The following is a 24,625-nucleotide window of genomic DNA, read 5'->3' as shown; positions in this document are numbered from 1 at the left end:
GCTGTGATGTATTGAATTGTTTTCAAAAGTAGATAGCCATAGCAACAGCTTCAGGCTCATCTTGATTGTTAAATTTGGCAAATTTTATCTTGCTTTTAACCATAATTTTGAAGATGTGATGTTATGAACATGCTTAGGCTGAAGGCATCCAATAAAAACAGGTAGCTTACAGTAATGGAAAAAATGACTCTGTACAAGTTGAAAATAGAAAGTAGCTAAAAGGCAAATACATGGTAATCCTTACAACAGAAGCAGAATTTCAGCACTTTGTAAATAATTCTCAGACATCTAGATTGAAGGTCACTCTTCTGTTTCTTGTCCAGTTCTGCAAGCACTTCATTAATGGTTGTTTGTGTATCATTTGTACTAAACCTTCACAGTTTTGCTGAACAGTTTTCACGCTTCAGTATTTCAAGAACCCAAAGCCAGAGATGTGCAGTCATCAGATTAAGGTACAGCTTAATTGAGGAAACTCATTCTGCACACTTGACAGTGACAGACAGTAAGGATGGTGCAAGTTCTCATCATCCACTGGTTTTGTCATGAGGTGCATACCTCCTTTCAACAATAAGGTTGTTGATTACATGAGTCGTATCAACTGTTCTAAGGTTCTGTGTGTTGGAGTTCTGAGGTGTAAATCAAACTCAAATGAGAAAACTCACTGTTTTCATCTATTAATGAAATGTATGTAATACATGTAAAATCATGTATTGCAGTTCTGCGTTTAACTTCATTTAGACCTCAGATCTTTAAGTACAGGTTAATTTTAAATACTAAGTGTTAATAGAGAAGATTGCTGTAATTAAGGAGTCATTACTTCATAGTTGAGTGAGGCAAATTCATCAACATCTTTCCTGAGGAACCATATAAATTAAATCAACAATAGTATGCTTCTTTCCTTGAGTTCCTATCTAACTGTATTGTTTTCAAAATTAGAGCTAACAATTAAAATATTCTGTGTAGTGTTTTATTGCTGAGAATTTGCTCTATGAAATACTGTTATTGTGCTCCTTGTTGTAGCTTCCATGGAAATAAATAAAGAGGCATTATATTCAGAGCAGCCCTCCTATTCAGACTACCTAGGCATGTTCTGTGTTAGACTCTACAGTGCGTTTATTTTTATGGGCACTTCTTGTTACCTCAGTGATCCTGAAATGTACGGCCATACGTAATGTAGGAGCACATATAAAACCTAGAGTTAGTTTTTGACATGATCATGAGTTCCAAATTAAAGAAGACTGACTTTGTTACCAAGTTTCCCAGGAGGAAGAGGAGATTTACCACAACTTACTGTGAAAATTCTTAGGATCACAGAATGGCCCGAGTTAGAAGGGACCTCAAAGATCATCTAGTTCCTTGCTGTGGGCAGGTTTGCCAACCAAATCAGGCACTGGGTCAGGCTGACTGGGGCTCCATCCAGTGTGGCCAGAACCTGCAGGGATGGGGCACCCACAGCTTATCTGGGCCTCTCTGCTCTCTCAGTGAAAAATTTGCCCTGATATCTGGTCTAAACTTCCTCTCCTTTAGTTTAATGTCATTTCCCCTTGACCTGTCTCTGTCTACCTGTGTAAAGAGTTGATTTCTATCCTGCTTATAAGCACTATTTAAGCATTGAAAGGCTGCTATCAGATATCTGCTGACTCTTCTCCAGGCTGAACAAGGCCAACTCCCTTAGCCTGTCTTTGTAGAAGAGGTGCTCCAGCACTCTGATCAGCTTTAGCCCCCTCTCCCTATTCCAATAGCTTCATGCGCCTCTGGCGCTGGGGGCCCCAGGCCTTGACACATTACTACAGCTGGGGTATCATGAGGGTGGAGGGGCAGTCTCCCTCTTCCTCTTGGCCCTCTCTGCTTTGATGTAGCCTAGGATTCTGTTGACCTTCTGGCCTCCAAGCCTGTCCTGTTGGTTCATGTTAAGTTTTTTATATACCAGGACTCCAAGGTAACTCCTTTTCCACAGGGCTGCACTTGAAGCAGAATTCTCCCAGTCTCTAGGCTATCTGGGATTGCTCTGACCCGAGTACAACACCTCACGCTTGGCCTTGTTGAACCTCATTAGGTTTACAAGCGCCCACTTTTCAAGCCTATCCAGGTCCCTCTGGATGGTTTCCCTGCCTTCTGTTGTGTCAACTGCACCACTCAGCTTGGTGTCATCAGCAAACTTGCTGAGGGTGCACTCAATCCTGTTATTTATGTCAGTGATAAAGATGTTAAAGCATACAGTCCTAAACTGGGCTGCTGGTCTCCACCTGGACTTGACAACAACTTTCTGGTTAATCATTTTTCCAGCGTGATAATTCTGTTTCACCTGTCCCACATTTACTGTCTGATGTTCTCAGCTCCTGCTGTGTTGAACATGCTCTATTATGAAGGTGGCTCAAAGCACAAATTTGCATAGGCTGTATCCCTAGATTGCATTAACTTTCCAAGTAAGAATGAAGACATTCTAAAGCAAGGGCTTTTTGTTATCTTTCTGAGCATTGGCCAGGTTTAAAACCAGCAGTGTTTTTCTTGTCTTGTTAGAGACAGCTTTACAATCGCATGAATGCAGCAATTTAAACCACAGGGAAAATTACTAGGATTCGTCAGTTTTTCTTATCCTATTTGTCATTAAACTGGTTCAAATTTTGCTTGATAGATGCTTATCCTAAAGATTGGTCTAAGAATGCTGTTGACCCAGCTGTGACACTTTCATCCAAAAAACGCAACTATCCGTGCTTGATTTTAATTTGTTGGAATGTCTTTGCCAGGCTACTGCTGTACACAGACATGGGAGCACAGCGTGTTCAGTGACTGAATGTTATATCTGTACCTGGAAACACTTAAATTCCTGCAAATTCCACAGCTTTAATAAGATTATCCATAAGGTTTACTTATGAGATTTAGCCTTTTGTAAATGTTCACCTTTAAATGTATATATTCTGGACTCTTCAAAACTGTAGTCGTAATTTTAGTACAACTTGTGCTGGTGACTGCACAGTTGTGCGAGTGCTTTATTTTCCCCACCTCTAGAACAGTAAACAACTCTTATCTAAGCACAGTGTTTGCATCTGCTTTTACTAAATAAATTGCTAGTGAAGGGAGCCATCTATGGTAATACTCGAACCTGTTCTACTGCAGACAGTATCAAAGTGCTGGTGTTTTGTTTTGTTTTGTTTTTTTGTCTGGTCTGCTTGGTGATAATACACACTGCTTTCAGGATCCTGTGGTTACACTGAAACCTCTGGAGCAGTAAGGTGTGAATGTCTCCTTTGTCACCACTGTTTTTTTCCCTTCATATGGGAACTCTGAGTGACACAGCTAAGCTCTGTTTCCTCTATTCTGATAATGACCTCATTCATAAGGATGTTGCTCCTGGTACTGCTGATGTCTTGTTGCTTTTCATTAAGGATGCTGAGTGAGAATTGGTTCTCACTGGCGTCTTGCAACAGTCATTTTTTTGGAACACCTAGATTGATTTCAGTGCAAGTGTGTGCATGTGCCATTGTATCAATGAATATTCAACAACATGGTGTTGTAGAGGAAACAGCTGCAGAGTTGCTGAAAGCTTCTTGGCCAGGTTATTTAGCTGGATTTGGATTAAACTAGTTTGGATCTGAGATTTTCTTCACTTTCACCTCAACAAGTGACACTTGTGTTCTGCAACGTTGTCATCTTTTACAGCTGTCCTTTACAGTTGTGTGAGTTGTGACTTTGTGATACAAATGAGGATGAGGAGCACCCCAGCGTGTGATCAAGATCAGGTTTGAGAAAGGAGTGCTTCTTATGTTTTGTGACCCTACAAGGCTGAAGACATTCTAAATTGTCATTCATTAAACTAATAAGGGTGTATGCTTTTCTTTTGCTCTGACTTGAATTTCCATTATTCTCCTAAGTGATCACAAAGATTGCTGGGCTAACTTCTCTTGATGTGTGGTTGCCCTTTTCACAGTTCCTAGGCAGCAGGAGGGGAAGTGGGTGAGATATTAACTGATTCTAAAATCTTAAGCCACTGCCTACTAGTGACTGGACGAGGAGGTCGAGGGTGACCACACAGCAGCAGATATGGTCTGTGTAGGACCCCAATCCTTGTACACGTCACCATAGCTTAGGACATTTAAGTGAAAAGTACTCAGCTGTTTTAGCAACCTGTTCTGTCTCAGGTATTGTTTTCTCAAGAATGAAGTAATTTATAGTCTAGACTGACTCAGGAAGATAAAAATCTCACCTGCCATCTCGTTTTCCTCTTCCTCTTGCTTACTAGCGCGTTGCAGAGGACTGTGACCTGTAGTGGTCATGGAGTTCAAATGCCTGCTGCACGCTATGGTTGTGCTGTGATTTTTACCTAACCTAATTTAGTCTAAGAAGTATGACCTCAGCAGAGCAGGAGATATTTTGTGTGCCACTTCTAAGGCCAGCAGCATTTTCATAGAATCGTAGAGTCACCAAGGTTGGAAAAGACTCACAAGATCATCCAGTCCAACCATCTACCCATCAGCAATAGTAATGCTGTATTTTAATGCTGTATTGCCTCAATGTTAAAGTGATGGTACATATTTGGTGCAAGACTTTCTGAGACTACTTTTGGTGGGTTCTAGAAGTATCTCAATGCCATATGCAGTACTTCCAAAAGAAAGGTCCTGGTCCTGGTTGTCCCACAAAATGCTTAAAAGTTGAATGAGTACACTTCCTTAGAAGAAACTTCAAAGGGGAAAGAACATCAAAGGAGAGTCCATATATGTGGCTTTTTGAGTCCGAGGCCACCAAAAACAAACTTGTAAATTGGTATCTTACCAAACAGAAATATGGTTGTAGCTACCATGGAGTTACCTGAAGTAGCTTGGCGTAATTATACTTTTTTTTCTGGACTACATGCATTTGCTTTAGTTAGGGATGCAGAGACATGGTGCTGTCATTATACAGACTAAATGCTTACTTAAGCACAGTACTTACTTGTAGACAGCTCCTGTAGGCTCTTTGCTTTATGGAAAGAAGTTTAATTTGTCTACTTGACAAATCACGTGGTAGACAAGCTAGCAATAGGAATGCAGTAATTTCTAAAACACTGGTATCAAGAAGTAATTGAATAGTCCAGTAAATTACTGCTTAGGACAACCCAATAATGAGACCTTGAGAAATTGGGTCATAGTTCTCAGTGGATGAAGTTGCATAAATCTAAACACATTAGTGATCCTTAGGAGTTCTTTTTAATTTCGGGAGAACTGAATGCCAAAGTTGCATACAAAAAGCTCTGGTTCTTAGTATGGCACATAGGTTTCTAAGGTGCTCAGCTTTGGAGGTCAATTTGAGAACAGACTGAAATTTCATCTTACACAGAAATGTAGTTGGCCTCTTTCCACTTTGTGCGTGTATTTATACCATAGTCACATATGTACTTTAATGCTCTGCAATGAAGCAGATTATGGGACCTGTTTGGCAGTGTGCTACTGTTCTTCCTACGTTTTTTAGTAGTGGTATTGCCTGTCTTATATGCCATACAAATCTTAGTGTCAGTGAGATTTAAGGCTGCCTTAAAACTCAGCAGTAAAATCTGTAGAGATCTGAGTCAGATTCACTGTTCTGACGTTAGTGGTCCAGGATAACCTTAGATTCTTAGCTGGACTTCAGTGCTGAGCATGGTAACTGCGAAAATCATGCTGTGTGGTTCTCTTCAATTATGCACTGAGACCACAAGTCCTTCCAGGAAAAAAATGAAGTGAAAGATTTCTGGAATGTCTGGGCTTAGTGAGTGTTCAGAATTTCCCCAGTAACTCAACTCAGCTCCTCAACTGCAATAGAAAAGACATCTTCAGGAGATATATATGTGTGTATATAGTTTAATAGGAAAAATATCTCAGCAGAAATTTCTGTTCTGACTTTAAATATCATTTTATTTTTAGTGACTGTGAAAAGGCACTCCCCCACCCACACACTGCTGGAGTATCGTTGTTTTTAAAGAAATATCTAAAGAAATATCTTACGGAAAAAGAAGGCGGTAGATTTCTGGATCTTACTGCTTTTATGTTGTATCCCAAATCTTGAGGACTGTCCCTTCAAATTAACTTCTGATTTTAACAACGCATCCCATCCAGATTCTGAATCTATTTGCATGGTGGGAAAAAAACCTGATCCTAATACTTAGAAGTTTGTCCTGAAAGTTCTCAGTGAGAAGAAAGTTGCTCACGTTTGTAATTTATGGCTGTTGTATTCTGGTTGTGGCTGCAAGCATAAAGCAGTATTGTACTTGGAATAGAATGTTCACCCTTCTGTAAGTTATTTTGCTTTTCCAAATCAAAACTCTGTCTTCTGGCAGTCACCTAACTAAAAATGTCAGCTATGCATTAATTAAAATTAATGCTTTGTGTCATTGGAACCATAGTTTTCCTCAGAAAACTAAAAACAAATAAAGCAAACAAAAAATCAGAACAAATGTAGGGGATGTTATGTTTAAGATAAACCTGTGAAGTGTAGTTTTTGGTTTCAAAAATTGCCATATGTAGGGGTGCCAAAGCGATGTGATGGGGAGCTCGATATTGGAGCAGGTGGTGTTTGCATGTTGACAGTTAATGGAATTTTCCAGTGTGCGTGTGGGAAAAACTCAGATATTTTTGTAGGCAGTGTAATGAAAATGGCTACTTCAATTAGAACTGCCTGTGTTTGTATAGAGGGTGTACAAAGTTGAGGGCATTACCTGCAGTTTTACATATCCTTTGATGTGAGGGATTGGAATAGTAGCTAACAGGTCGGTGTCATAGTCATTCCATTTGTAAACAGTTGGATCATGGCAGACGGAATCCCAGACCAGCTATTAAAGTGAATGGCATAAGCTATATGCAGCCGAGGAAGCATTTAAATTTTGAGTATTTAATGAGTAGAATCATTGGTGGCTGATACTAATTACTATTTCTTATTACTACACACTGTTTCACTGAACATATCTTATTCCCCTGATGGACAGGGTAGCAACAGTTTAAAATTGCGTTTCTCCCTTAGGGGAAGGGGGTTTTTAAATGGAGAATTCTATACTGAAAATCCCAACTTCCAACATCACGAGCCTGTGTCATACAGTCAATTGGGCAGCAGTACATATATTAATAAGGGAGTAGGGATGGTTTCAAAAATAGCTGATTATTATTTTAAATAAAAGTAGTGGAGGATATTCTATGAACTGTAGGAAGGCAGCAGCTGGCACTTATCAGAAGGAACAGTTTCTCTTCAGGTTACTTTAAACTACAGGCACATTTTCTGTCTTTATGAGCTGACAGACTTGGTGTTGGTGGAAGAATTTTATTCTGGTCCCTGCCGCAGCAGATGGAAACATCCTGGTTCATTTACGAGATGAAGCAGTGTGCTGCATAGAGTGCTGTGAGGTGTGGACACATCTCACCAAACTGTGCAACACGCTGGCAAAATAAACTTCAGGTGTTTATCCGTGTTGTGAAATTCATACCTACAAAGGAAAAAACAACCCCAGAACTTTAAATAGAGAAAGCAAGTGAAGATGGGACATAAGAGCAGTGACAGAGTAGTAATTCTGATACACTGTTAGGAGTGTTGTTTCCCAACATTCTGGGCTTATTCCTAAAGAAAGATATATCCTGGAGCTCAGAAGCTCCTATCGTTGTGCTGGCTCATTTCTAACTAAAGCTTTGTGTATTCCTGTGTTTGCCTGTGGTAGCACTGGAACCTTCATGTATTTCTTTCCTATTCTTTCTTGAGACTCTCAGCATTTCCCTTCAGTGTCTCCAAAGCTTTCCTTTCCCTCTGAAATGCATTGCTGCAGTCCTCTTTGTTTCACACCCCCCGTCTGTTCAGGAATGGTGCTTTCTCCAGTTCTCTCTGCCCTTTCTCTGTAGACTCTGTATTACCATCTCCTTATAAGCCCTTGCTTGTTGGAGTTATTCTTGTTGGAATCTGGGCTACAAATAATCTTTCCATGCAGCAAGTTGCTGCCTCTGATAAATGTGGGCTGCAGCCAGCGGTTGGCAGGGAGATTTGCTCGCTGTCTGCCTCTGAATTGTGAATTAGGCTTTTCTGGTACTTCTCATTTGCACCAAAATCAATGACATTGTGCTTAATAATGCTGCCTGCAATTCTGAAATTGATCTGGACTAATATTGTGTGAAGAAATGCATTCAGTTGAGTGCTGGGCTGTAGATACTTCTGGAAGTCTACTTACATAAGCACTGTTAGAGCAAAAGTAATGTTCTGTTCTGTGAGATTTGATTCTGAAGTGTGTTTTAAAGATGTACAGCAAGTGTTCGTATGACTATAATATATAAACTGAAAAGGCTGTGTGGGTCTGATTTGTGTAAGCATTTTCCATGGGAATCCCAGTGCCTTATATGGTCAACTTGCTTTGTAGTGTTTCAGTGAAATGAAGGCAGCCGTCCAACAAAAAAATAAACAGCCCAGCTGGCTTTAGCTGTGTCTATAATACCCTCTTTCTTGGCCTCCTTCAGTAGCACAGTAGCTAATTATTAAAACTGAAAATGTGGCAAGAGCCTATGTAGCTAGTGGAAGAAATTGCTTTTGTGGCACTGACTGTACGCTGAGGAGATAATGCTATTTTAATGAAGAATAGTAACACATGGATAATACAGCTTTGTTGCATTCTGAACTTTCGCTATCAGATAAGTTGTTGTGCCTTTCCCCAGGCTTGTAAACTGATGATAATTCCTGTAGTTGCAATAAACAGAATTAGTTGGCACAATCCAGCATCCTTTTTTTCCGTATGTATGACCTGTTTGTTCAATGCTTGAAGAGATGCTAACACTTCAAATAAGTGTCTGTTGAGGCTTGCATGTGCAGCTGTTGCTTCAGAGAGATTCAGGTTCCTCTGGAAAGAGTGGCACCAGTCATTGGAAATGACTGTGTTTGCAGTGAGGTACAAGCTACCCTGTATTTACTCCCAAGTATTAGGGTGCACGTAGGCTTTACTGTAATTCTTCTGTGGTAACTTACATACCTGTACTTTAAAAAACCCTCCTAAGTGAGAGACTACAACTGATGGCATCTCTTTATCCGGATACATGGAATCCTGTTTCACTGGAACTATGATCAGTTGAGAATGTGTCAGTACCTTTCTTTGGAATGTCAGTGAAAAGCACAACATATTTTATCACAAAAGGAATAAACGGACACTTCCTTTCTTACCTCCTGTGCCGAGAGGAGCATGCAGTAAAAATGCTACGGTGTTGATGGGATTTGTACTGAAGAGGGTGTTTTCTTTTTTTCTCTATCTAGGCTGCCTGAGGCCTTTAAGGCTCTTTCAGTTAATCACATAGCTCCAGTGCCTGATTTGTGTTAAAAGGAAAGGCCAATCTTCTGAGCTCAGTAATAAGTCATCTCTGCTTCTGCTGATACGAGGCATTCCAATCAGCTTTCAGAAAGCAGCTTTTGTTTTATGATGGCTCTTGGTCCCAGCTCTTGCAAGCTTCCTGTAAAGACTTCTACTCCTTGTCCTAGCAGAAGGGGTGAACAGCTGATTCCTACTCACTTTCTCCATATAATTTATGATTTATAATAGCCATCTATTATATGGTCTTCAAAGTAATTTTTTTCTAGGCTGAAGAGTTGTGTAGTACTGTACAGCGTTATATTTAAGTTACTTTCAAACATGGCAATTCAGATTACAAGAGCAGTGCAGATGTCAGGTTGCTGCAGACCTCTGAAATGCAGTTAGAAATGTGCTAGTACTGTCTGTGCCATGACCTCGTTGCCTTCACTAGCACAGAGGAAGAAGCCACAAGATGCAAAAATAGAGTAGAGATGGCAAGTGAGTCAGAGGAGAGGGGGCAGAAGGGAGATGTCAGATGTGGGTTGGCTGTCAGAGTGAACCAGAAGTTAGGAAAATTAAATGGTGGTGTGGAAAAGGAAGTGGGGTAGAAAGGACAATACTGGAAACACCAAAATAATGGAACTTGGAAGGTGGAGTAATGGATGCCAGGTAGTTAATGTGGATGGTGAAATCTGTATTCGGACTTTAATGCATTAACCTTTTAATACTTCAATTTATTATGTAATCATACTTGTCTTATAGGGCTTGGATAAAGTATTTGCTCTTTAGATAATTCAGACAAACCAATCAAAAGTGCTGGTGTGTGGGAGACTTCTGCTGTGTCAGTGGTAGGAAAAGAAAAGAATGGTATATGGTGTAGGAGACTGCAAGGAGTTTTGTAGAAGCTGCAAGTATAATGAAAGGAAACTTCTTCAAATGTATGAAATGGTGTCTATTCTAAAATCTCAGTTTTGTGATATTGCAAATAGTGTGGAAGTATCGGGGAATACTACTTATGATGACATTGTTTGTTTACCACCTGTAAAATGATACCATTGAGATTTGATGAAAGTACTGCTTATGCACCTAAATGGTGATTAGCACTGGATGTGTAGACGAGCCCATAAAGAAGTGAAAAATCCAAAGTTTTGAATAGCTGCACACTGACCATCTCATAGACTGGCTGAATAGAGATGCTTTGAATACAGAGGAGTAGTGATCACGTAGGACTGTACATAGGTCATATGCTTGTATGGGCAGTTGATTTGGCTTGAGCATCATTAATTAACGCATTTCTTAGTCCTGGGGTATTTGTGTGTTTCACCTTACTGTTGCTCAGATATAGGTCTGTGCATAATGTTTAATGTAAAAGTAGAGTCCTTAGAGAAGCATAAAGCTTAAGCGTGTTTAATATTGTAAATTAAGCAGCAGAACAGCTTTCCCCTTCAGGAATTCTTGTCAAGATGTGCACCATGGAGGAGAACAAGCAAGCTCAAGACAGCAGAGGTAGTCTCCTGGTTCGTCAGGGGGTGAGCTTCAGTTTTCTGTTTAATGTGGAGGCAGTTTCTTACTGTGCTGTTTTTGAGGTGTATGAAGCATAGCCCCTGGCCAGATGGCTGCATATTTCATGAGAATGAATTGAGAACTCTTCCTCGTACAGTTTGCATAGTAGGAGCTTTTGATTTGCGGGAGGAGTGGAAGGTGATTGAATAGCAGAGAAAGCTGTGTGGGCCTCTGTCAGTTTGTCTGGAATGGGTAAAGCTAGATGTAGGGACCCTACTCTTGCCCTTGCCACTGCCATGTCCCTGGCAGGGCCCTTGAAGTGCCACCTGCCCCAGTGCTGCAGCACATGGGCTTTCTCCGTTTTCAGGCAGCGTGCATACCTTCTCTATATAATGAAATCTGTTTCATTCTTTGCATTTTCTCCCCTTGGTACTTTAGCTCCTGTTCTTAAGTACTTACCGGAGAAATGCACTTTGTAAAGTCAGTCCCACTGTTTTGAATAAACCCAGAGCTTTTATACCTGGCTTTCATTTCCATGCTCTTTGATAATTATAATATTTAACAAGCAGTCTGATGTACAGGAAGCAAACTTGAAAGCATTTACGATCAGTTTCGTGATGACACACACACTGCTAAGGTCAGGTAAACAACGGACTTCTGGGTTCTTGATTCTTTCAAACTGACACAGTACTACTGGTCAGGAGGAGGCCAGTGTGTGTTATGCCCTGGTGCTATTCGGAGATGTCAGCGGTCTCTCAAAACCCAGAAGCCAGCACAAAGGATGTACTACACAATTAGAAATGCAGGCTTTTACCCTTCTCTCCAGAATTGGTCCTGAGAGTGAGCAGTCAGAAGTGGCTGCAGCTCCAGGTGCAGCTGAAGTAATAATAATGCTTCACTGCCCTGAAAGGGTGTGCTCTTGCCTCTTCCTCCCAGCACGTTTTTTCCTTCCCGAGAGTCTGACAATGCTTTTGGGAGTGTGCAGTTGAGAATTAGGAGGGATACTGGGACCTCCCTGTTTGTCAACAGCGAGCTCTTGCAGGATCAGGCCCTGGGTAGTTAGCTCAAAGAAGTTATGCTTTGCGCGTTTTATAGCACTGCCTTGTGCAGAACAGAATATTGCCTAAAACTCATCTTGAAATGCAGAACGTTATTCAGTAGGTAGGATATTTTACAAGTACTTGGAATCGCTGTCATCTTCTGAAGGTCAGAGATTCTAATGAATTTTCGTAGTTGTTGGCCTAGTTGTTATCAGCTGGAGGGTGTTTCTGTGTAACTGCCTACATCCAGGAGACTCAGTTAGGATACTTTTGCGTTTTTATCAGCGGCTGACTGAATAACTGACCGCAGTTTTCTTTTACTGAATTTTTACAAATGGCATTATGTACTGGTAAAGACATTTGAAGAAATTTTGACTGAAGTGCGGCCTTCCTGCGAAGTGTCACTGTTGAAGTGAATATAAGTACTTAGCCCATTTTAAGAAGTACTTTGATTTCCCAGAAAGTTCTTTTCAGGGCCTTTTCTCCTTGAAACTGATGTCTACACTTTCCAAATCTGTCAGATGGCATTGGCATGGTAGAAACAAACCTCTGCACCATGTGTAAACACGTATGAATTTCTGGTGCTCTGGAAAAAGAGCAGATGATGTGAATGTCTTGCTGATTTTAGTGAGTGTCCTCAGTTGACTATTCATGTAGGTATAGCATTTTCCTGTTGGCTTCTTGAATGAGTAAATTTGCTCTTAAAAGGTTAATGTGAAGTGTAAAACTTACAGGTAACTAGGTTACAGGTTTAACTTGTGTTTGGTTTGTGAGGACCCAGGGCTCTGTAGAAGATGGGGAAAATACAACTGTGTCCTTTCCTCTTTTACAAGTTCCTTCCTAGACATTTTCCACTGCACAAATAGAACATGTCAGTGGAGGCATGAAAACGAGTGTCAGGAGACAGTAGTTGCTCGCTACTCCTCTCTCCATTTCTGTCTCCTTAAATAGGAAGATCTCTGAAGGAAGTGTGGTGGAGTCAGCAGAGAACTCGGGGAGGGCAGGCGGTACCTCTTCAGGCAGTACTTATCACACAAAATAGGCAGTGACAACAGCTGTGACCTGGGGAGTCCTTAAGTCCTGCCACGTGAGATTCTGCATACAGTGCTGGTGGTTGGTGGCAGTGGGGAAGGTGGCACAGTGTGAGCTGTAGTGTACACACAGCTCGGCCAGAATGGAGCTAGAGCTGTCAGCAGGGGGGCGCACAGCAGTTTGAAGAAGAGTAAGCTGCTTTTTTAAAATGCTGATCACTGGTGTAGCATTCCTGGTACTGACTTTCTTAATGTAATCACAGAAAGTCAGTATATGGCTGTATCCTGTATCAGAACATGTATGGAGCTGAAGAGTCTGGTTTGCTTTCATGCTGTGAGAAGAATATTAATAGTGGTTTCAGATGCTGTCTAGAGAGCTATTCCTCTAAAATGTTCCCTTTCTGCTGGCTTTTCACACATTGTGTGCCAAAACAGTGGAGAGGTTTTGGTACTTTTTTTACACTATTTTTTGAGGGCCTACTATGGCCAAAAAAATGAGGCATGTGTTTAATTCAAATGTGGGGGAAGATTTATGAGGATGTCCTCTGACAAGGAAGCCTGTTGAGGCTCAGCACCTACTGTGTCTTTGCTGCATGAATGCTAATGAGCTTTCTTAAACATTTACAGAGACAGTTGCTTCTGTTGAGTCCGCTTTCATATGGCAGTGCTACAGGTGTAAAAAGCCTCAGTGAGCCCATGGTGGTTCAAAATTGTGATTGCTGGTGCCCTGGGTCTTAGGAGTGAGAGTCAGTCTGGGTCTCTCTGTGTTGGTCATTGGATCTGGCTCAGTGGTGTCGAAGCACAGTGAAGCTAAGCGAGCCTTTGAAGCAGTGTAGCACTGACATGGCATTGCCTTCCTGCTAATGAATGTCAGTTATCTTGACATGTCACAGATGTTTTTTTGCTGTTTTAAATTCTTTTAACCAGCACAGCTGCTAATGCAGCATTACCAGTCCTCTGTTTCTCAGATATTTCAAGATCTGTCCAGAAAATAAGTATCAGCAGACTTGATGCTGTCTTGAGTTCTTCAATAATGGCTAGAGAGCTGCCTCAGAAGACCTGTGAAGCCTGTTGAGTTACATAGTGGGGTTTTAGCATTTATTTTATTACTAGTAGAGTGATAGGTATATAATCCTTATTATGTAATACAAATTAAACCTTCTCCTTCCTTCAAAACACCCAGTAGAGATATTTGTTGACCAGTTCACTCCCTCTTGTATTATTCATTTATATCTGTATATCACTGGCAGGTTTTTCCAATTCTTAATATTCTTAAGAAATGCTTTAGTATTTGTGCCCCCACAAGCTGTGCTTTTCGTTGATGTTTATAAGTATCCTTTACAAGTTTCTACAACTAATACTGGTTTATACCCTTTAAAATTTTTATAGTGTAAATATTATATTTTTAATTGCCACTGCTGTTTGGCTTTATCTGAACTATTGTACTTTCCTCGTCAAATTGCTCCCTCATGTAGAATAGCTGCTTCTAATCCATGTGGTACACATTAGAAAAATTAAGAAGGAGGCTCTTCTGCCACTTCTGAAATGTCATGTGTGTAGACTTGATAGATGGGTATAAACTTAGTTTCAGTTGTTGACCGTTGTCTTCCTGACCATTTTTTAATGTAATGGGGGAGGTAGGTGGTTTCCCAGGAACTTGTGATTGCCTGCAGTTTGTTCATTAATGTCATAATGAGTTTCTAATGGGACACAAGTATCACAGTATTTCCTGTAGAGATATAACAGGAAGAGTCAGGTGTCAAAGCTGGTGTTTTTTGCCATGGCCTTTTTGGGAAAGAGAAGGTGCACAAAGTGGGTGTCGTCTTATGTTTGTAGCTGGAGGTAGGAATGGGAATTCTGGGCTGGTGGCAGAACACTGCATAGCAGGTTGTGTGATGTGTCTGGCCTGTTGGAAATAGAGTATTAAGTTACACTGTGGAAAAAACGCCTTTTTTAGAAGTTACAAACCACCTCTGTGTAGATGAACAGCTGTATAGCTAGCCTTTGAGGGAAAGGGAGGTTGGTGTGGGGTACGCCTGTTCTTTATTCTTATACCTAACAGGATTATAGTACGTATGATAATCATCTTATTTGCTTATACAAACATTTTTGCTTACTGTATTAAAACATTGCAGTGCATTTCATGTAAGCTATTTGAGAAAACTGTTTAGCAAGTTTAACTAAGGCACAGTGTGAGTGCACCCTGATGTAATGTGGAAGAAGAGATTCCTGAAGTGCCTGCTCTGCTTTGAATTTTGGCTTCGGGTGCAATTTGTGTCAATCTTATCCATGCAGAGGATTTTATGTCTCAGTGATGTTTGCCTGTTGGAAGTACCTTACCTTTTGGGGATCACAGTGATGTTTTTTTCAACAGATCAGATTAGGTGTTCAGAGTGATGCCAAGTGTGTACCTGTACAGTGGAAAAGAAAAAACAAATTACGTGACATGGAATTTGTCAGTTTGTCAGTTAACACTGTGTGTGCCTTTGGTACTCCTGAGTACTGCCTTCAATCTTCAGCTTATCAGAAAGGGAAACCACTTCCACTTTTCCTGAGATATGTGGGTTAGGGTTAGGGGAATATATTTCTGAAATCAGAAGTGAACTGGATATATTTCTGAACTCAGAAACACACTGAGCTATTTTAAAATTTACTTATGTACATATGTGTGTGTACAGCAACCAAGTGGCTTTGATAAACTTTGATGAATTTACCCACATATAAGATAATACACAATGCCACTTTACTTGCTTCTCATTTAACTTTTGTTTCCATACAGGTGGTTATATTATTTCTTTACATGCTTATTTTATATATTTCATTAAACTGTACAAATTAGTAGTTTATTTACAGTTTATTTAATCCTACCTATGGATTAAAAGCTTTGGCTGATACCATCTGAGCCAGCATATTAAAACTATTCATTTGCTTCTAGTATTTCATATAAAGATGAGGATTATACCACACGTAACTAGTGCTAATTGGAGGAAGTATGCATAGATGCAAATTGTATTGGCAAATTTGAGCGTCTTACTGCCTGTTTGTTCCTGTAATCATGGTTTCTTCTGTTAAACTTGCTTTTTCCTGAAAATGGTAAACTGAAATAGAAAAAGTGAGCTCACAGAAAGTCTGTCTCACATAGTTCAGTATTCCCAATCAAAATCTGAGCATGTTTTTTTGTTGTTTCTTTTTTTGCCTGATGGAGTGGAAGCTTGTCATTGCCCTTATGAAATTCGGGGTTATTACTTTTATTCTACTCAGCTAAGTCACTTCTTGTGGCTTAAATAAGGAAGCAGTTATAAAATAAGAGCTACCTAGGTCCCACTGTAGCAGAGGGTGAAGAGGCCAGGTGACTTGTATCTTTCTGCTGTAGTCCCTAAGAGTCCCTAAGAGCCCGTTCTGTTTTCTTCCTCTCTTTTCACTCCAGGAAAGCAGAGTTTTCCCCATTGAAGAACTAATAGTTAAGAACTTTATGGAGGTAATAGTTAGACACAGAGGTAAAAAGGGGAAGTTAGCACTTGTGTTTTACATTAAATCCAAGAAACATTAGAGTTAACAAACCTTTTTATATAAGCAAATTCTGTAATAAGTTTTCTTATGCCTTTTTGTGTTGCTTGATGTTTAATTTGGTTAAGAAATTGTATTAGGGGATATCAGAATGTTAGGTATTTTAAACTGAAAAGCTGCTTTGGCAGCTTTGTTTAGCTTGTTTAGTTGCCAATATGCTAAAAGAAGATTATGTTCGGTGGAAAAAAAAAAAGAATTTGAAATATAATTGGCATATTCTTAAATTTGTCTGGGACATAAATGCATATACTATATGATTCGGCAGCCTTCTCAAATTTAGCATTTCCAGATTTTATTACCAGATTCTGTCACACAAACTAGCACTAACTGCCAAAACAGTAACAATAAAATCATAGCTGTGTTCTGGCACTTTGTATTTTTACAGTATAAAATTTTTGTTTACTTCTGATCTAAGAAGCATATTTGTAAACTAATGAAGACTGCTTCTGTTCGTATCAGGAGATATAGTGTAGAGTGCTGTGTATTTATGTCACAGTGAGCACAGTGCAGCAGTCAAAACTGTTGTAACTGCTTCAGAAAGTAAACTGTGAAGACTCAGCTCAGGAGAGTGAGGACGCCCCACTTGTGAAATGCCCTTCTGTTCAGACAGCAGTTTCTGTGGCCTGAAAGTCTGTTCTGGATTTAACTCCTGTATTCCAGCACCCACAGGTTTGGTGCTGCTGAACAAATGACAGGAGTTTCAACAATGTGTATGTAAAATGTGAATCTGTCATATGTGATTTGTATATACATACATGCCCAAGCCTTTAGGGTTCAAGAAATCTTGGGAATTTGTACATCATGTTAGCTGTAATGCCATACTGTCAGTCACATCTTCTTCTCTCCATTTCTGTCGGTGAACTTGTGCTCTTTCACCTGCAGTGCTATTATAAAGCTAATGAGAAATCTGAATCTACATCTAAAAGCAAGTTTTGTTGTTCTGTAGAATGCATTGCAACAACAGAATTTCAAGTGTTCTTGAAAGCAGGTTTGCATGCAGTTGAACAAGAAAACTAGCAAATATATGAAAGTAGATTTGCATGTAATATTAGGTAGCCAGGTTTTGGGTTCTGTTTGTTTCTTTTGAATGAAAATACTAAAGCAGACATTGGCCTGTGTTGCTTTCTCCATAAAATGTCTGTCAGAGTGAGTCTTGAAACAGTCCTGGGATTCCCAGCAAGAATGATAGCGTCTGTGGTTGTAGCAGGTACCACATTGTGGCCAACTCTCCTGTTGCCCTTACTTATCTCAAAGGGAGGTTGAGGGACAAGAGTGATTGCACCTCTACTTGAAACACATGAATAACACCTGAATATATGTGTTCTGTTACAGTCCTGGCTAATAACCATGATTAAGCATTCTTCAGGCTTCAAATAGTTGGAAATCCCTGTGAAATCAGCTTTAAAACATGCAGATTATATCAATCTCAGAGACCGTCGATTGTAGTGTTTGCCTGAACTGTACTGTAGATTAAGTACATGATAACTGTAAATTGCAAACTAGCAAACCTGCGTGTGACTTATTTAGTAGTTCAGTATAACAGAGAGTACAGGGCAAAACTGTAGTCAGTACAGAAATGACATTGCCTTCTTACGGAATATGTAAGTTGAACAATGATCATTTGTATGTAGCTTCTGGTTTGTGCACATATTTGAATGTAAGTATCTTCTGGGTGAACTTCTACTGGGATACGCTCTTTCTTGCATATGACAAGGTGTTTACATGAAGTGGAAATAATAGCTAGAGAAGTTTGAGTTTTGGAATGATTTGTCTGTTTTTGTCATAGTTGACAGTTATACTGCACTTGATTTAAGTAATGATGCTAAATGGGTGCTTAATTTCAATAGTCTCTGCATGCCTTCCCCATAAGACTTGAACGGACATGAAAGATTGCATCAGCCTCAAGTACTGCTTTCTCCTTAGGAGCTCCACCTGTTTCTGCAAGCATCTATGGAGGACCCCCATTTTGTGTACTTAGAAGTGAAAGAAATTACTCTCGAGAAGTGGGGTACCAGAGCTGGTATTTATGCCCAAATTGAATGAGAAAAATAGAAACAGTGCATTTCAAACTGCCAGAACTTCAGAAGCAATAGATGCTTGTGAAATGATTTCTTAATTTCAGTTATTTAGTTTGGCAGCAATCAGTTTAACAAGTTTGTGTGGATCAATCATGCAGGACTGTAAGTAGTAGGCCATTATTAACTGAAAATAACTGATGCATCATGCCAGCAGTATTTACCAACAATTACACTAAATTAGGCTAGTGTCGCAAAAATTTAACATTACTAGTTTTATCAAGAATACCTATAAGCTGTTCCATTTCTACTAGTAAATATAGTTTAAAAAATAAAATACTTAATGATTTAAAGTTGTATTTTATTAATATACAGAGATATCCAGTATTATCCCAGCTTACTGAAATATATAAGCTATAACTTGTGGGTTGGCTGAATGAATGCTGGAAGGATTATACTTCATTTCATAATTGAGCAACACTTGTCATCCTTAATTCTAAAGTAGTGCCTCAAGTTCTGTTACAACACCAGGCCTGTCCTGTTCCTTACCGTCTCTGTGAACATAAACAGCAGTCCTTCTACCTGGTATGTATTGTATTGAAAAGAATAGTCACCAAATATAAAATGCCTGCCTTTAAACTGATTCCTTAAACCATGAATAGATGCAGTACTCAGAAATATTCTGTGACTAAATTTGCTGATGATCCTTAGTAACTTTTATCATGGAAGTGTTCCCAAATATTCAGTAAGTCTTTGACCATTGTAATTACTAATATTAGGCTCTTCAGATGTTATAGTTTCTAGGAAAATGTTGGATTAATGTCCCACAAATAAGTTACAAGTGCAAAAAAAGAGTATTCTGCCTCTGTTTCAGAGGCTGCCAGATTACCTTGTATCTGTAGCTTGGAAGCTATATATTATGATTTCAGTTCATATACCTTAATGCCACTTCATTTGTTTACGTTGCATTCTTAATTAATGCAAAAATTAAACATGTGACCTACAAATGTGGAGATGGTTACCCAGACTTGCTTTGGATCTTGTCACCAATAGTTACTGACTTATTGAAATTTAAAAAAAGAAAAAAAATAGGAATTGCAACATGTAAATTTCTTCTCCTTCCCCCCCCCTCTCCCCCCCAAGGAGCGATGAGTAAAGGATGTTGATAAACAGTGTGACCAGTGAACCTTAATTTCTTCTGTCCAAGCAAAAATTTCTATCCTCACTGCAGACCGAGACTGGTTTCAAACTGTGGTGTAACTGCTCATTAAACTGCTATTTAGTGCACACAGAAGTTTCACTGTGGTGGCATTAGATCAGAAGACTCATTCTTTAACCATCATGTTTGTCAAAAGGAGGGGCTTCAGTTCGCTGCAACTTCTAGCCCTATTTCAGTCGACATTGCTGAGGGGTAGAGGACAGAGGTAGACAGCAAGTAATGTCATTTTCCATGGAGATCCATGCAGGCAAGAAAGTAGATTAAAATGGCTTGTAAAATGTATCAGTGAGAGTGGTAGAGATGTAGGCTGCAAATTTAGGAAAGAGTCAGTTTGAAAAAAGAAGTTTTAGCAAATGGCTTCTAATGGGTGAAATTTCACAGTAATACAAAATTTTATTATTCTGGTAGTTTAATTAGGACATGAAGATGAATTTCAATACAAGCTTTTTGAGTACAAAAGGCATTTTAATATAATCAAATTCAGTTTTAATTCAGTTAGGATGATAGCTTGTTACTGTCTTTTTCTTATTTTATATCATTTTAATTTCTAATTGGTTCTCTGATCCAGTTTAGATCCAGTTCAGTAAAGTTTGTCAGCCTAGCTGTATGCAATGGAATCAGGAACAAGCAGTTAGGGGTGAAGAGAACAGGAAACTCTTTTTAACCTGCTGTGCTGGTGGATGTGGATGCTTTTCTTTAATTTAGTTCCCGGGTGCATTAACAACGATGGTAACAACCTCCCTAGATCCAGTGGACTTGCCGCACTTAATTCACTAGGTGAATCAAAGGAAGGGATAAACTACTCTACAGGCAACTGTGAGAGGGGTTTCTCCTTTCTCCTGGTTTCTGCTTTTCCACAGGATTTCAAAATGGTTGGCCTGTTTCATACCTTGACGTCTAATATATTACCTTGTTTTCCTCCATAGCCTGATGTAGTGGTTGACAGCCCTGCCCATGGCAGGGAGGGGGTTGGAACTCGCTAATCTTTTAAGGTCCTCTCCAACCTGAGCCATTCTGTCATTCTGTGATTCATAATTTTTGAATGCTTTCTATACTAAGGGTAAATGAAGAAGAATGAAATGGGGTGACAGATTAAACATGCCCTATTACTTTCCTCTTACTAGAGGCACAATGTTTTGATTTGTCGAATAGATCAAGTAACAGCTAAAGGCAAGTTGTAGTCTCTTGCTAGAAAGCAATGGTAAAAAATGGAACTTTTAAACTTTATTACCTTGCTAGATCTCATCATTGATTAAAGGCTGTAAAATTGTAGTTCACTGTAAGATACATACATGAAGTAAAGCTATGCAGTAAGATAGTAGTCTGTTCAACTGATTGTTTTTCTCTCCAAGGTTTGCCTTAATTTACTTTAAGAAACACGGACTTGTTTTTCTTGTTTTTTTTGAGAGGGAGGAGCGCTGTCTAGGGGATTCCTAAGATGGATGTTCACTGAGGGACGTGACACACTAGAGATCTCTTTTAAAACCATCTATTTTTAAGGTTACCTACTCACTTAAGTCTGTCTCCTTCACCTCTGAACACCTGATTGTAAGAACAGCCAGCTTGATCACATGCAGCTGACGCTGGGATATCCAAAAGGAAACTGTTACAATCTAGTGTGTTCAGCCAGCCTCTGTTCACCCCCTACTGAGCGATCAGAAAGCACTTCCGGGAAGTTTCTAAAGCATCATTTTGCTTCACATAGGCATCTTGTTTCCAGGACAGTTTGGACCTGCCTGCATTTGTTTGTTCTTTGTTGCTCTGTGCAGTCCAGGCTGCAGGGCTCTGTGGGAAGAGAAAGTAGTTTTAGTTCCTGGGCCTTAATAGATTTCCTTCGCGATTTCATCTCTTCTAATCAGAAAAGGTAGGCGGAATTTGTATGATCAACTTTGCTTTGTTTTGCTTCCTTCATGACTAATAAGCCTAGTTTCTAAATCAGTCACTAAAGGAAGTGAGATTTGTTTGTTTGCACTGTCCAGCTGTTGATGAGTTTAGGGCCTGCAGGCTGACTTCCATCAGAACTGACAGAACAGCGAATGGAGAAATGCAGTGTTTCTGCCACATCAGAAGAGAGTGGGAGCTGGGCTGAGGAACAGCATAAAACGGAGGAGGCAGAGGGGAAATCCCCACCCGGCTCTGTTGGGCCCAGAGGCCTGGTGTGCATGCTCTGGTGCTGGGCTGGCACTGGGAAATGGCTTTAGCAGGAACTGAGGGCCCTGAAGAGAGACTGGGGAAGGAGAGATGGAGCCAAGAAGGGAAATGGATCCTAGAAGGGCTGTGGCAGTCATGGATGAAGAGGGCCTACGCCTGTACTCTGTGAGAAGACTGCCAGATGCATTCATGAGAATTTTATCTTTTTAATTCGCTCTGGTACCAGTGGAAGTCCTATTATTTGCATGTTACATGTACGTTGCTTTCTCCTTTTTAACAATTTCTAGGTTAAGGCTTACTGAGGTGTGGAAGGGCAGACTTTTATGAGTCTGTTGCTTTAAATTTATCATGCAATTCTGAAATGCTTTCCTTTTGGGGCTGAGATGTCATTCTCTAACAATAGAGGCACTTCTGGCACTTGATAATTACTGCTCTTAGAAGGGACCAGGGAGATAATACGATGACAATCGGAGTGGAAATGGAAAACCAGGAGATAAAATTTCTTTAATAACATCTGTTTCATGACATTCTGACATAAGGTACTTGCTGATAGTCAAAACTGTCTTTTGCATGGCAAGTGATGAGGGTGAGAAAGGGTCCATCAGACACCTCTGGGGACAGAGGTAAATAGGACATACCATGCACATGTTTTTCAGCAGTAAGATCATTTGCTTTTCTTCTCCTTAAGATAGGTAATAGCTTTCTTGAAGTACACAGTGAGTTTCCTATATGAATTTCCAGGTACAAGACGTAGTTTTAAGTAATCTTTGTTTGAAGAAACTCAAAAGTGACGTATTTTTAAATTATACAGCCTTCTTCCACTTCCTTGATGTCAGCTTCTGTGAGTCCCGTTCTCCTGTAATAACAGTGTTATTGAATAATAAGTTCTGAGAAACTTTATTTAAACAGCATGAATGTGATCACCAGCAATGCCAGTACTTTGCCATTTGCATATACAAGTGAATTCCTTTATTATCTTAATAGTTGTTCTTCTTTCATCCCAATATACATAGTCTCGCAGGTTGTTTATCTCTGCCTGTCATGGACGTGCAATCTGCGGTAATACGTTTGAAGTCCATTTGAGCTCCCCTGATTCTTGCCATATATGGCACAATAGACTGCCCAAATTTGGTCAAATATTTTTAGCCACTTAGTCATATGTCTTTTAATGTGCTGCATATGTAAGCTTTTGATTCACTTAGCAACAGTATTTTTATGAGTAGTTCTTGCCAGTTTTTCTTACGTATAATTGAAAAACAGACAAAGTTTGCTCTTTGATAGGTTGTGTCACTAACAGACGGTCTGGCTTTTTTTAATAGTGCCAATCAATTTTAAGATACCCTTTTTTCACATGTTATGCATTTTGGAGGATTGCAGCAAACATGAGTATGTAGCCTATTGAAATGTAATACTGAAAGATCTGAATTTAGCAGCATCAGAAAGTTGTGAGTTCTTCTGGTATAAGTTTCTTTTGCATATGATAAACTGGTGGATATTATGAGATAGATAGGATATCTGTGATCAGGCAAATTGCATTTTTTCCAGAAAAACATGATGTAATACATGTGTGAAGCATGGCTTGGCTAATGTTTCTGTGAAGTGTAAACATCTGTGTTTCCTGAACTGCTTTTCTTCCTGATCTGTTACTACGTCTTACGATTAGTTCCTTTCATTCTGAGTAACAAAATGACTTGCAAAGAAAGGTGATTATTTTATTTAAGAGCTTATTAATACCATATGGGCATTGTGTGCTGATGCTAATAACTGGAAGAAAATGAAGGCAGTATCCTTGAGGAATTGGTAGTCTTTACTGTTGAAGTATGCCAATAAACCAGTTATTGAAAGAATTGCTGATTATAGGGATGGAAATTAGTAAAAAGATAATTTGGAAAATCCTTTAAGAGGGCACATTTCAAGAGTATCTGAAAAGGTAGGGAGGAACTTAGGTTTTTGAAAGTTATTATTTTAAGAGTGTGTTTGTTTTTAATTGAAGAACAAATAATGCAAGCAGTTTGTTGCAGTCTGGTTGCAGTCCAGCAGAAAGATTACTGATGAAGAAGCGCAGATGAGGCTTGTTATTAAAGCAGTTCTTTGTTGCATTCTAAATGAAACTTAAAGTTCATACCTTACTAAAGCAAATGGGGTCAAAGAAGGATAATTTCTTGCTGTTTTTGTCTGGTTAAACAGGACAGCAGTGTCTTCTGTGTATTTTAACTGCTGCCTCAGCACTAGAGAATGAGGGAAAGCTTTGAGATTTGTCTTGGAAAGCACAGTTGCTTAAATAAGGAAATCTGTGGTTTTTACAGTAGGAGAACGTAATTTTCGGTCCTGATTGTTGTAGAAGTATGCTAAAAAGTAATAGCTATACCTTAGTTGCATTTTTATGAGACAAATAATTCTCTGGAAGGATTTGGGAGCCTGGTAGTAGCAGTTCTCGTTTCAGTCTTTTCGTTTTGTAGTACTGTTGATTTATTAAGGTAAAAGAAAAATTAATAGCGGTCTTGTGGAGTCTGTTTTGAGTCCTTGCTGTCTTGAAGTGCGGAGGGACTTTTGTCTGTGTTACTCTGCCCTTTTAAGGGCAGCAGTATGGAAGTTGGCAAGAAAACGCACTGAGCACCCTGTGAGAAAAATACTCAAACACAGAGAAGAGAGGCAAAATAGGAGCCAGTCAAGATGGGGATCTGGAGAGTGCCAGAAGTTGTGCATGTCCGCAGCACTACTTGTTTGGTAATGAAAGTGTGTGCTCCAGAGGTATAGTATGTGCACAAAAGATAATATCTTTGCAATGTGCTGAACTGATACTCAAGTAAGTTTATAAACGAGAGCGATCAAAAGACTGTTAA

General features: G+C 39.6%; 1 protein-coding gene across 5 annotated transcripts in view; it reads left to right on the top strand.

The window, feature by feature from the left end:
- PPP1R12A (protein phosphatase 1 regulatory subunit 12A) overlaps positions 1-24,625 on the top strand; it is a 122,735-nt gene that overhangs the window by 19,528 nt on the left and 78,582 nt on the right. The window lies entirely within an intron of this gene.

This window comes from Centrocercus urophasianus, unplaced genomic scaffold, assembly GCF_019232065.1.
Source record: "Centrocercus urophasianus isolate 14NV4802_14NV808 unplaced genomic scaffold, USGS_Curo_1.0 seq_15, whole genome shotgun sequence".
In the NCBI taxonomy this organism is placed as follows: Eukaryota; Metazoa; Chordata; class Aves; order Galliformes; family Phasianidae; genus Centrocercus; species Centrocercus urophasianus.
Note: the sequence above shows the minus strand (reverse complement) of the source record. Positions and strands in the feature narration are given on the sequence as shown.